Source organism: Lactuca sativa, chromosome 2, assembly GCF_002870075.4.
Source record: "Lactuca sativa cultivar Salinas chromosome 2, Lsat_Salinas_v11, whole genome shotgun sequence".
Classification (NCBI taxonomy): domain Eukaryota; kingdom Viridiplantae; phylum Streptophyta; class Magnoliopsida; order Asterales; family Asteraceae; genus Lactuca; species Lactuca sativa.
The window spans coordinates 17,652,840-17,665,940 of NC_056624.2; positions in this window are offsets into that span (position 1 = coordinate 17,652,840).

The following is a 13,101-nucleotide window of genomic DNA, read 5'->3' on the forward strand; positions in this document are numbered from 1 at the left end:
AGGCAGCTCCTTTCGAAGCCCTCTATGGCCGAAAGTGCAGATCCCCTCTGTGCTGGGCTGAGGTGGGTGATACCCAGTTAGCTAAGGGACGAGTTCCCGAAAGCACTCTCACGGGTCCAGAGATTATTTGGGAAACGACAGAGAAGTTCGTTCAAATTCGTGAACGATTGAAAGCCTCTAGAGACCGACAGAAAAGCTACGCTGACAAGCGAAGGAAACCGTTGGAATTACAGGTGGGCGACCGAGTTCTACTGAAGGTCTCACCCTGGAAGGGCTTGATACGCTTCGGAAAGCGTGGGAAGCTCAATCCAAGATACATAGGGCCTTTTGAGATTATTGCCCGAATCGGCCCAGTAGCTTACAAACTTAATCTATCGCGCGAACTCAGTAACATACATTCTACCTTCCACGTCTCGAACTTGAAAGAGTGTCTGTCCGATGAGACTCTTGTTATCCCACTCGACGAGATCAAGATAAATGAGAGCCTCAACTTCGTGGAAGAACCAGTAGATATCATGGACCGAGAGATCAAGCAAACAAAGCAGAGTCGTATCCCAATAGTGAAGGTTTGCTGGAATGCAAAGCAAGGACCGGAATTCACTTGGGAGCGTGAGGATCAGATGACACTGAAATATCCTCGTCTTTTTACTTAGTTATTTGTAACTACTTATTTGCTTAAATTCTAATTTCGGAACGAAATTCCTTCTAAGGATGGGGATCATGTGACAACCCGAAATTTCTATTCTGTACAAACAATATCAAGTCAGTAGAAGTTAGAACAGTTGCAGTAAATTTTCAGACTTTTTAGTATAAGTTTGAGTATTTCAGGATTTACTCTCAAAGAGATATCAGGAGAGAGGATGCACTAGGGTTTTGTGCAACTCTGTTATTTCAAAACTCTATGATATTAGAGTTCATTGCGTGAATAAAATATTTTCTGCCAAAAATCCCAGGAGTATATATATGATTCTGAGCCATATTTATTCATTAGTTCCATTTCCAACTACAGAAAAGCAGAATTCTCTCTCACGGATCTTCAGACTTTCGTCCCAAAACGTGAGTACTACCATCTAGTTGTATTATAGAGCTTATTATGTGCTTAATAACCTAGAAATCATATCAAAACAACAAGATTAAAGAGTTTACGGCCCAAGAACATCTTGGACCGTAAACCCTTCTTTAAGGGCCAAATGAGTGCCTAAGTCCCTTCCTTTTGCAATGAAACTATGCTAGGCTCGTACCCTAATGTGTGTAGAACTTGAAAACACCATAAACACCATACCCATGAGAGATTACGGCCGTAATCTCTAAGGGTTTTGGTTCTTTGGCCGTGAACATCATATAAGGGTACCAAAGTGTGCCTAAGGCCTTCATTAGCCTTAGATAATTGCCTAAAACCTATCCTAGATGAGCATGGAACTTGAAAACAAAAAAATACCCCCTTTCCATATGGGTTTACGGCAGTAAACGCAAAAGGAAATGACCTTGGGGCCGTAAACTCCTCAAAGGAGTGTATTAATGCCCTAAACCCTTCCAAGGATTAAACCATCAAGTAGAAATGCTTCTAGGGAACATGTAAAGCTTTAAAGCACCTAATAACATAAGGCTTAGGAGCTTACGGCCATAAACTCAAGGGTTTACGACCGTAAACTCCTTGTGTGTTAGTTCTTGGAGAGTAAACTCAAGAATGGGGTCCTTTGGAACCCTAAACCCACTAGCCTTGACCTACAACAACTTAGATGCAATCCTTAGGGCTTACAACACTTATATAAAGTGTTTATCATGTGCTAGGATGTCTTAACATTTTTAATTAGTAATTTAAGACTATTTGGGTGCATATACATGTGATTATATGTTAACTAGGATCTTGGGGTGTGTACAAGTTTTCAATTGACACTTAGCAATCCTACACCGTTCAGTTCATTGAAACCACCATCTACAGGTGAGTTCATACCCCTTAATCAATCTTTTAAAGGATTTTAAATGCTTTAATGGGGGGATACAAGTAGAAAACAGTATGCTATAGAATCAATCACATGTGATTTATAACTGTGTTTTCATCCAACTGATTTCACATGCTTCAAAATGTGATGTATGAAATGGTTTTCTATCTTAAAAATACTTTGTTATCAAATGTATTACTTTTGAAATGTTTATTAAAATGACATCAAGTCATTGTTAATTATTGTTCAAAACTCTTAAATGTCTTACAAAACCATTTTCATCTTCTTAAACAAAACTATATCTATACACTTATGTTCTTATATATGTATTGATACGATAGCTTTCATCCTTCATTCAGTTTCCCACACTCTTGTGTAGCAAGGGTGTATAAACCTGCTTGGACAAACAATTACCTTCCATTTAACTATTATAGGGATAGTTAGGAGATACAAAACATTATTCCTATTACAAGGAATTACACCAGAGTCAGTTCATTCATGAGTCTACACTATACATTACATGTTACATGAATACGTCTACATCGATACGCTTACATGAATACATTTACATATATATACATTTATTTGTATACACTTACATGGATACTTGTACCTAGATTCTATATGATGAGTTACTAGTACATACCATACGTGTAAATTGTTCTACCTATCCTTATGCAAAAGGATAACTAGACTAGACTAAGCATTGTGGAACCCACCTGTTAGCAACAGAGGTAATAAACATCTACAGATGCCTACGGTTAATACTTATACTAGGAGTACCTTTACGGGACTAACCATTCCTTAAACCTGCTTTTAGCTATAGAGGAAAATGAACAATCTACGGATGTTCAAGGTTATACATTTCGGCAGTCGCGATGTCGAGTTGATCCTAATACAAAAGGATAACACTTACATGACTATATTTTTCCTATTACTTTATTTTGTGATACATTCACATAAACGATGAGTTAGACTAAGATCTGTTAGTAATAGTCAAAAAGAGGGAAAAACTATCATTATTATAGCAAAACATACATGTCCTGGTAGGACACTACTTCAAAACATTCGGGTCTTGGTAGAAGACTACATTTTATACTAGTAGGAAATATGGGATTTTCTAGGGTTTTCATACTTATATCAATTGTTTCATTCAAAGATATACATGGCATTCATAACAGTTTCCAAAACAAGATAATGACACTTAAATACTTATGAATTCACCAGCTTTATGCTGATACTCGGTTTCCAAAATAACTTGTATTCTCAGGTCACCAGTAGACAGGTACGATGGCCAGGTTTTTGAGAAGACGGAGCATAGACAAGACTCGTCTTTTATTTTGATTTCATATTTTGGTGTCATGTTATTGTTAAAAAACACACATGTATTAACCCATAAAAGATACACTAACTATAAATACATTGGGATTAAAACGCTCTGTCTAAGAGTTTATACTTTTAAATAATAAAATATTTAAGTAAGTATACGTGCCTGCATTCATACTAAAATAAGTGTCACAACGATAAGAACAAAAGTATTACGATTGTTGAATATGACAAGTAAGCCTGGGGATATATGGTCAGTCCTGGAAATGACATATCCTGATCAACTATGCTAGTCCAAGGAGTGATTAGCACATGCCCAGGAATGGTTGTGATGTGGCAACAAGTCTAAAAACTTACCAACACAACCATAAAGAAATACCATAGGGGTATTTGGTCTTACTGTAATTATCTTAGTCAGTTCGTCTATTTAGTTATTTCTTATATCCCTTTTCTCGCGTATATTTTAATGGCCGGATTTCACCACGGCGACCCGTATTTCCCAAACCAAGGCAACGCTGGATGGCTAGAGGAAGAACCAGAAGATGCTCACCCAATCCCTTTGGATGATCACCATGCTGAGAGTTTTTCTAATAGTTCTGACTTAGATCCTGAAGTCAACAACCTACCTCCAGCTGCTCAAAACCCAAACCTGAACCCCCGTCCTGCATTTCAAGGACCCACGCCCCTGTGGGCCACAAACTTGAATACATGGAGCCAGGAACAGGGTCAACCTATCCCATACAATGGAGACAGAAGCTTCTACAACCTCACAGAGGGAGGTTCTGCTAACAGGGTCCTACCCATCATGGTTCGTAGGATTTCTAGGAACATGATACTGGGTCAATCAACTATCAATTGAGTCTTGGAGATCGATGCCAACTCTAGCGTTAACACAGTCTGCATTCGCCAACTAGAGTCTGCTCATGAAAGGACTCTGGTCCGCAATGCAGCTCTACAGAGAGAACTTGCTGAAACCCAAGCTGAGGTCAGGGAACTTCGAGCTCAGCAAGCAAGAGCTGACAGGCGTATGAGGGACATAGAACGCCTACTGTCGGGATCAAGGACTCATGGTAGTAGTTCTCGTTGCCGATAGAATCTCAACGACGCATCTTTTGGATATAACCTAGTTATGTAAAAACTTTGGTCTAATTTCCTATCTTTGTAAATCTTAGACCGTTAGGTCTTGATCTAGTCGTAGTCCTGTCAAAATTTTCCCATCTTGGTTGATGTAAGGCCTACTTCTAGGCCATTTTTCCCAAACTTGTTACATCTATAATTCTAGTATTATTGACAGATATCTAATCATACGGAAATTATTATTATCCAAATTCTTTCTTCGTCATTCAAATCATATTATTCATTGTGTTGTTAGACTATGAAGAGTTAGTCCATGAGTCACTCTCATTATTCAATTATCCTTATCCATGTCGTCATCTTTTAAAAGTATAGTTAAAGACACCACCACGCAGGAATCCCAGGCGTAACCCAAGTAAAGAAACGCCGATACCACCTCCTCAACCACCTTCTCCTTTCGATGCCACTATGTTCCAGGCAGCCTTCATAGCAGCAGTAGTAGCTGTTGTGTCAGCCATCAATGCTCCTGTCCCTAGCGGATCGGGAACAGGTGCACATCCCTCAAACCACGGTGAAAGCCATGGACATCCTTAGGAATGCACCTACAAGGACTTCACGAACGCCAAACCCCGAAACTTCAATGGAACTGGTGGGGTTATAGTGTTAAGACAATGGATTGAAAAGACGGAAGCAGTCTTTGAAATTTGTGCTTGCCCGGAGGGCAACAAGGTCAAGTTTGCAAGTACCTTCTCTGACAGAGCACTAACATGGTGGAATGGCCATGTTAAGTCTCTGACTATAGTGGTGGCAAATTCCATCAGCTGAGAACACTTGAAGGCCATGCTGATGAGAGAGTACTGTCCTCGAGGTGAAATACAAAAACTCGAACAGGAACTCTGGGGTCTACAAATGGTTGGATCCAACATATCAACCTACACAAATAGGTTCTGTGATCTGGCAATCCTATGCCCTGATATAGTTGCTCTCGAAATGAAGAAGATAGAGAGATATATATGGGGACTGTCTCCCCAGATCCAGTCAAGTGTGTTAGCTTCGAAGCCTGTCACTTTTGATAGTGCCAAGGAGCTGGCATAGTCTCTCATAGACCATGGGAAACACCGGAACCCAACAATCCCCACACCCAGCCACAAAGGGACAACAACAATAAGAAGGGGTGGAACAAGAGGAAAAGAGGGGCTTCGCAAGAATCCTCCAAGAGACAACAACTTGTGGCAATCAATGTTGCCACGGTAACTCCCATTGTCCCTGCGAACCCCTTACCAGCAAGAACTTATACTGGAACTCTCCCGAAGTGAAACAAATGCAACTTCCACCACCACGGACCTTGCAAGGACATGCAGTGCTCTAACTGCAACAGGAAGGGGCGTACAGCCCATTTCTGCAAGGTTCCAGCAGCGCAGACCGCCCAAGTTCCTAACGCCGGTGTGGGCCAAGCTTGCTACGGTTGTGGCGAGGTGGGCCACTACAAGAGGAACTGCCCTAAGGCGGAGATGGCTGGACGAGTAGGAAGAGTTATGGCCATGGGCCACGAGGAAGCGGTAGCTGATCCTACGATAGTTACGGGTACGTTTCTCCTCGATAACTCATATGCTTGCATACTTTTCGATAGTGGAGCAGAGAAAAGTTTCGTAAGTCATAAATTTGCACACCTACTTAAACAAAAACCATGTGCATTAGATAATTCATTCACGGTAGAAATGGCAAACGGGAAAACGGAAAGTACTAATTGCGTATACGTAGGTTGTACTTTAAATTTAGATGGCCATACTTTCAAGATAGACCTCATGTCGGTCCCAATTAAATGTTTCGACGTTATCATCGGCATGGATTGGTTGAGTCTTCTTTGTGCCGACATCATGTGCTTTGAAAAAGCAGTTCGTCTTAACCTTCCTAACAACGAAACCTTAGTTATCTATGGCGACAAACCTAGTACGAGCCTTTGCATCATTTCGTGCATCCAAGCCCATAAGTGCTTACGAAAGGAATATCATGCATTCCTCGCACACGTCGTCGATATGAGTCAAGAAGTGAAAGACATTCATAACATCCCGGGAGTACGCGACTTTCCCGACGTATTTCCAGAAGAACTCCCAGGATTACCACCACAACGCCAAGTCGAGTTCAGAATCGACTTAGTGCCGGGGGCCACCCCAGTAGCCAAATCACCTTATCGTCTGGCACCGGCAGAGATGCAGGAACTTTCCAGTCAACTCAACGAACTTCTCAAGAAGGGATTTATTAGGCCAAGCTTCTCACTGTGGGGACAACCGGTCTTGTTCGTCAAGAAGAAAGATGGATCGTTTCATATGTGCATCGACTACAGGGAACCCAACAAGCTTACCATTAAAAATCGTTATCCCTTACCCCGCATTGACGATTTATTTGATCAACTTCAAGGAGCCAAGTACTTCTCGAAGATAGATCTACGATCCGGATATCACCAACTACGAGTGTTAGAGGAGGATGTTCCCAAGAAAGCCTTCCGAACTCGTTATGGACACTACGAGTTTGTAGTGATGTCGTTCGGATTAACTAACGTGCCAGCAATATTCATGGATCTGATGAATAGGGTGTGTCGTCCTTACTTGGATCAGTTCGTCATCGTCTTCATTGATGAGATACTCACCTACTCTCAAAGTAAGGAGGAACATAGTCAACATCTCCGTAGAGTCTTAGAAACATTGTGAGCAGAGAAGCTCTATACGAAGTTCTCCAAGTGCGAATTTTGGATACGACGAGTCGAATTCTTGGGCCATGTTGTTAGCGAAGAAGGAATACACGTGGACCCTTCCAAAATCAAGGCCATTGAGCACTGGTCAGTATCGAAGACACCTACAGAAATTCATCAATTTCTAGGTCTCGCTGGCTACTATCGCAGGTTCATTCAGAACTTCTCCCGCATAGCGAAACCTCTTACAACCCTGACCCAGAAAGGCGTGGCCTTTGACTGGGAAGAGAAACAGGAAAGATTGTTCCAAACGCTCAAGCGAGACTTGTGCACCTCACCAATACTATCCCTCCCCGAAGGGATAGAAGACTTCATTTTCTATTGCGATGCATCAAATCAAGGACTTGGATGTGTTCTGATGCAGCGAGGTAAAGTCATAGCCTATGCCTCGAGACAGCGGAAGACACATGAGGTTAACTATACCACCCACGATCTTGAACTAGGAGCAGTTGTGTTTGCTCTGAAGATCTGGACACACTACATGTATGGTACAAAAAGCACGATCTTTACAGACCACAAAAGTCTACAACACATTTTCGACCAGAAGGAGCTCAACATGAGACAACGACGGTGGGTCGAGCTACTCAGTGATTACCAGTGCGAAATTCGTTATCATCCGGGTAAAGCCAATGTAGTAGCCGACGCCCTAAGTCGGAAAGAATATGCTGGTCGTAGAGTCAAATCTTTGACTCTAACTATCCATTCACACTTGTCCATGGAAATTAAGGAGGCTCAGTTCGACGCTTTGAAACCTAAAAATGTGGCAGGTGAATCCCTGAGAGTGATGGATAAGAACTTGGAAGTCAAGGATGGCGGAGCCTTATACATCATGGATTGGATCTGGACACCGAAACACGGTGGCTTCAGAGACTTAGTCATGACCGAAGCTCACAACACTCGTTATTCCGTCCACCCAGGTTCAGATAAGATGTATCTGGATCTTAAAAAGTTATACTGGTGGCCTAGCATGAAAGCAGATATTGCTACCTTTGTAAGTAAATGCCTTACTTGCGCAAAGGTAAAGGTCGAATACCAGAAACCCTCCGGTCTTCTACAGCAACTGGAGATACCAGAATGGAAGTGGGAGCGAATCACTATGGACTTCATAACCAAGTTCCCAAGAAAACAGGTGGACTTGATACCATATGGGTCATCCTCGACAGATTGACCAAGTCTGCACACTTCCTACCCATCAAAGAAACCGACAAAATGGAGAAACTTACGAGAACCTACATTAGGCAGATTGTAAGACTGCACTGTGTTCCCATATCCACTATCTCAGATAGAGATAGTAGATTCACTTCTAGGTTCTGGTAGTCGCTACAAAATTCTCTAGGAACTAGGCTGGACATGAGTACAGCCTACCATCCACAGACCGACGGACAAAGTGAGAGAACTATCCAAACCTTAGAAGATATGTTGCGAGCCTGTCTGATTGACTTTGGGAAAGCTTGGGATACTCATCTACCCCTTGTCAAATTTTCCTACAACAACAGTTATCACACGAGCATAAAGGCAGCTCCTTTCGAAGCCCTCTATGGCCGAAAGTGCAGATCCCCTCTGTGCTGGGCTGAGGTGGGTGATACCCAGTTAGCTAAGGGACGAGTTCCCGAAAGCACTCTCACGGGTCCAGAGATTATTTGGGAAACGACAGAGAAGTTCGTTCAAATTCGTGAACGATTGAAAGCCTCTAGAGACCGACAGAAAAGCTACGCTGACAAGCGAAGGAAACCGTTGGAATTACAGGTGGGCGACCGAGTTCTACTGAAGGTCTCACCCTGGAAGGGCTTGATACGCTTCGGAAAGCGTGGGAAGCTCAATCCAAGATACATAGGGCCTTTTGAGATTATTGCCCGAATCGGCCCAGTAGCTTACAAACTTAATCTATCGCGCGAACTCAGTAACATACATTCTACCTTCCACGTCTCGAACTTGAAAGAGTGTCTGTCCGATGAGACTCTTGTTATCCCACTCGACGAGATCAAGATAAATGAGAGCCTCAACTTCGTGGAAGAACCAGTAGATATCATGGACCGAGAGATCAAGCAAACAAAGCAGAGTCGTATCCCAATAGTGAAGGTTTGCTGGAATGCAAAGCGAGGACCGGAATTCACTTGGGAGCGTGAGGATCAGATGACACTGAAATATCCTCGTCTTTTTACTTAGTTATTTGTAACTACTTATTTGCTTAAATTCTAATTTCGGAACGAAATTCCTTCTAAGGATGGGGATCATGTGACAACCCGAAATTTCTATTCTGTACAAACAATATCAAGTCAGTAGAAGTTAGAACAGTTGCAGTAAATTTTCAGACTTTTTAGTATAAGTTTGAGTATTTCAGGATTTACTCTCAAAGAGATATCAGGAGAGAGGATGCACTAGGGTTTTGTGCAACTCTGTTATTTCAAAACTCTATGATATTAGAGTTCATTGCGTGAATAAAATATTTTCTGCCAAAAATCCCAGGAGTATATATATGATTCTGAGCCATATTTATTCATTAGTTCCATTTCCAACTACAGAAAAGCAGAATTCTCTCTCACGGATCTTCAGACTTTCGTCCCAAAACGTGAGTACTACCATCTAGTTGTATTATAGAGCTTATTATGTGCTTAATAACCTAGAAATCATATCAAAACAACAAGATTAAAGAGTTTACGGCCCAAGAACATCTTGGACCGTAAACCCTTCTTTAAGGGCCAAATGAGTGCCTAAGTCCCTTCCTTTTGCAATGAAACTATGCTAGGCTCGTACCCTAATGTGTGTAGAACTTGAAAACACCATAAACACCATACCCATGAGAGATTACGGCCGTAATCTCTAAGGGTTTTGGTTCTTTGGCCGTGAACATCATATAAGGGTACCAAAGTGTGCCTAAGGCCTTCATTAGCCTTAGATAATTGCCTAAAACCTATCCTAGATGAGCATGGAACTTGAAAACAAAAAAATACCCCCTTTCCATATGGGTTTACGGCAGTAAACGCAAAAGGAAATGACCTTGGGGCCGTAAACTCCTCAAAGGAGTGTATTAATGCCCTAAACCCTTCCAAGGATTAAACCATCAAGTAGAAATGCTTCTAGGGAACATGTAAAGCTTTAAAGCACCTAATAACATAAGGCTTAGGAGCTTACGGCCATAAACTCAAGGGTTTACGACCGTAAACTCCTTGTGTGTTAGTTCTTGGAGAGTAAACTCAAGAATGGGGTCCTTTGGAACCCTAAACCCACTAGCCTTGACCTACAACAACTTAGATGCAATCCTTAGGGCTTACAACACTTATATAAAGTGTTTATCATGTGCTAGGATGTCTTAACATTTTTAATTAGTAATTTAAGACTATTTGGGTGCATATACATGTGATTATATGTTAACTAGGATCTTGGGGTGTGTACAAGTTTTCAATTGACACTTAGCAATCCTACACCGTTCAGTTCATTGAAACCACCATCTACAGGTGAGTTCATACCCCTTAATCAATCTTTTAAAGGATTTTAAATGCTTTAATGGGGGGATACAAGTAGAAAACAGTATGCTATAGAATCAATCACATGTGATTTATAACTGTGTTTTCATCCAACTGATTTCACATGCTTCAAAATGTGATGTATGAAATGGTTTTCTATCTTAAAAATACTTTGTTATCAAATGTATTACTTTTGAAATGTTTATTAAAATGACATCAAGTCATTGTTAATTATTGTTCAAAACTCTTAAATGTCTTACAAAACCATTTTCATCTTCTTAAACAAAACTATATCTATACACTTATGTTCTTATATATGTATTGATACGATAGCTTTCATCCTTCATTCAGTTTCCCACACTCTTGTGTAGCAAGGGTGTATAAACCTGCTTGGACAAACAATTACCTTCCATTTAACTATTATAGGGATAGTTAGGAGATACAAAACATTATTCCTATTACAAGGAATTACACCAGAGTCAGTTCATTCATGAGTCTACACTATACATTACATGTTACATGAATACGTCTACATCGATACGCTTACATGAATACATTTACATATATATACATTTATTTGTATACACTTACATGGATACTTGTACCTAGATTCTATATGATGAGTTACTAGTACATACCATACGTGTAAATTGTTCTACCTATCCTTATGCAAAAGGATAACTAGACTAGACTAAGCATTGTGGAACCCACCTGTTAGCAACAGAGGTAATAAACATCTACAGATGCCTACGGTTAATACTTATACTAGGAGTACCTTTACGGGACTAACCATTCCTTAAACCTGCTTTTAGCTATAGAGGAAAATGAACAATCTACGGATGTTCAAGGTTATACATTTCGGCAGTCGCGATGTCGAGTTGATCCTAATACAAAAGGATAACACTTACATGACTATATTTTTCCTATTACTTTATTTTGTGATACATTCACATAAACGATGAGTTAGACTAAGTATTGTTAGTAATAGTCAAAACGAGGGAAAAATTATCATTGTTATAGCAAAACATATAGGTCTTGGTAGGAGACTCTTCAAAACATTCGGGTCTTGGTAGAAGACTACATTTTATACTAGTAGGAAATATGGGATTTTCTAGGGCTTTCATACTTATATCAATTGTTTCATTCAAAGATTTATATGGCATTCATAACAGTTTCCAAAACAAGACATTGACACTTAAATACTTATGAATTCACCAGTTTTATGCTGATACTCGGTTTCCAAAATAACTTGTATTCTCAGGTCACTAGTAGACAGGTACGATGGCCAGGTTTTTGAGAAGACTGAGCACAAACAAGACTCGTCTTTTATTTTGATTTCATATTTTGGTGTCATGTTATTATTAAAGAACACACATATTTTAAAATTTTACTTTTAATGCAATGGATGATGTTGTTGCTTGTTTACTACTTTACACTGTTATGATACTTCACATGACGTCCTCCACCCCTGAACGTTTCTGCCGTTCTCTGTTTTGGGGTGTGACACATCTGTAGAATGCCATGACATGAAGTGTGGCTCACATTAATGTTATAGTGTTCTAGTGTTTTATAGTATGTTCTAGTGTGTTGTATGTTCTCTCTGTACTAGTATATTGTATGTTCTTTTGTAAAGCGTAGTGTATGTTCTCTTTGTTTCTCATTATAATATGTTCTCTTGTATAGTGTAGTGTATGTTCTCTTTGTTTCTCATCATAGTATGTTCTTTCTGTTTCTCATAATAGTAAGTTTGTATTATCTTTTGAATGAACTGACTCTTGTATGTTTCATTGTACTAGAAATAGTAAGTAGTGACTTCCTAAACAATACCTATTATAGTTTACTAGTAATGTTGTTTGTATGAATAAACATGTTTGTAGACCTTTGCTACCCAAAGTTATTGAACTGAATGTAGAACTTTAATATCTATATACATACACATAATATATAACTAAGATTCAAACGACCTTCGGACAAACAACCGATACCCTAAGTCCACAACCAAACAAGGAACAGGAAATAAGGCGAGTTATCAGTCCTAAGTCCTTTCAATCCTACTTATATAACTATATCTATATAGACATGATTTTGACAAAATATAAGTTTGAAAGAGTTTAATAAGGAATTTTGCTAATAAAAGTGTTTGTAAAACTATTTGAAGCAATTTGTTTGATAACTCAGTTTAGAGTATAATAAATCTGTCTGTTTGATAGTTATTAATCACATGCGATTGATATAATAACTATAATGTTTCTACTTATACCCCCCCCCCCATAAAAGCATTTAAAATCATTTAAAATGTAAGTTAAGGGGTATGAACTCACCTGCAGTGAGTGATACGAATGAAAGATCGATTTGTATGATGCTAAGTGCCAAGTGAAGCCTTGAGCACAACAGATCCTAATAAGCATATAATGACACATATATGTATATAATTAGTGTTTATACAACTAACTAATCATGATAGATATTCACCTTAGGAACTAGGAAACACTTATATGGAAGTGCTATAATCACAAAGGATTGCATCTAAGGGGTGTATGGCCAC